The 1,241-nt window shown below is 33.1% G+C and overlaps 1 long non-coding RNA gene across 1 annotated transcript; it reads left to right on the forward strand.

Annotated features, from left to right (window-relative positions):
• The first annotated feature begins 257 nt into the window (after positions 1 to 257).
• Positions 258 to 1,128, forward strand: LOC111717757 (uncharacterized). Its single transcript, XR_002768896.1, has 2 exons — positions 258 to 362; positions 891 to 1,128. It is a non-coding gene; the product is annotated as an uncharacterized LOC111717757 (long non-coding RNA).
• The last annotated feature ends 113 nt before the right edge of the window (positions 1,129 to 1,241 follow it).

Genomic DNA, 1,241 nt, shown 5'->3' on the forward strand with positions numbered 1-1,241 from the left:
TGACAAAAGATAATCGATGACTATAGGTTGTAATATCTGAATAATTTGTTTGAAATTAAATTGATTTTTTACGGTCTAAGTCGTATGTTGCAATTCTCTGAGTTTGTATGGGCGCCAAGTTATTCAGTATGAGACGTCTTTAACAAGTTTCTCCTTATAGACGCAACAGATAGAAGTAAGATAAGTTGCGATCAAAAGCGCCTTTTTATCGCATTAGGCCTATACCCCCTTTCATTTTTCGCGAACACTCCCTTTAACTTCAGATTGAAGGGGTCGAAGTGGAAGGTGATAAAATTGAAACATTCTTTCCAATGGGGAATGAGGAATGTCAACGAAGATGCGAATACAACCTCGAATGTCAGGTTCTTACAGTGGGACCCATGAAATAGTGGAAGGAAAACAAATGCTAGACTCAAGTTATGATTTGAATGGTCCAATGAACATGAAACACAGCAATCATGCAGTTTATACACATAGCACGATTTTACTTAACTCATTGCAATTTGCAACATGAAGTTACTGAGTAAAACTATTTGCTTTATTTGCATAATGCTTAAATAGTATTTCTATCTCACAGTTTTCTGGGTCACCACTCAATGCGTATTTACAAGGAATATAGTAAGAAGGTATAGATTTGAAAGTTCCTATCTCTCTCTATATATATTTTTTTTAATTGTATTGTATAGCCATCAAAATTGCTGAATCGACCGGGTCCATTTTTTTTGGGGGGGGNAAATTAAGCTAAAACCGTCCGGTATTTTGAAGACGACATGAGCCATCTATTCTCTTTTATCTAGAAATATGGACTACGAAACTAGAAAAGAAATTCTAATCTTTCATCTAGTTCTCTGAATTCAAATACATTAACCAATCTTTGACTGTATTTTAAGGCGTGGCGGAGTTATGTCATAACATCCTGCACTCTGTTCAAAGGAAATCCTGTGATCAAGAAAAATAAGTAAATAAACCTAAAATTATTATTCAACGGAACCAAAAACCATCAGAAGGATTGTCTTCTTTTTTAAAAAGAGTATAACAGATTTTATCTTATTAATATGGATCTATCCCTTTCTATCATTATAATATTACAATTTCAAACTTTAACAATAAAAAAAGACTACAACCATACCACGGATTTTGGATAACACTCTAAGATTTTAGAATGCAAGGATTTAAGAATGCAAAGATAATTTTGAAATTTTAGAATGCAAGGATTTTAGAACGTAAGGATAGTTTTGAAA

Source organism: Eurytemora carolleeae, unplaced genomic scaffold (assembly GCF_000591075.1).
Source record: "Eurytemora carolleeae unplaced genomic scaffold, Eaff_2.0 scaffold3652, whole genome shotgun sequence".
NCBI classification, from domain to species: domain Eukaryota; kingdom Metazoa; phylum Arthropoda; class Copepoda; order Calanoida; family Temoridae; genus Eurytemora; species Eurytemora carolleeae.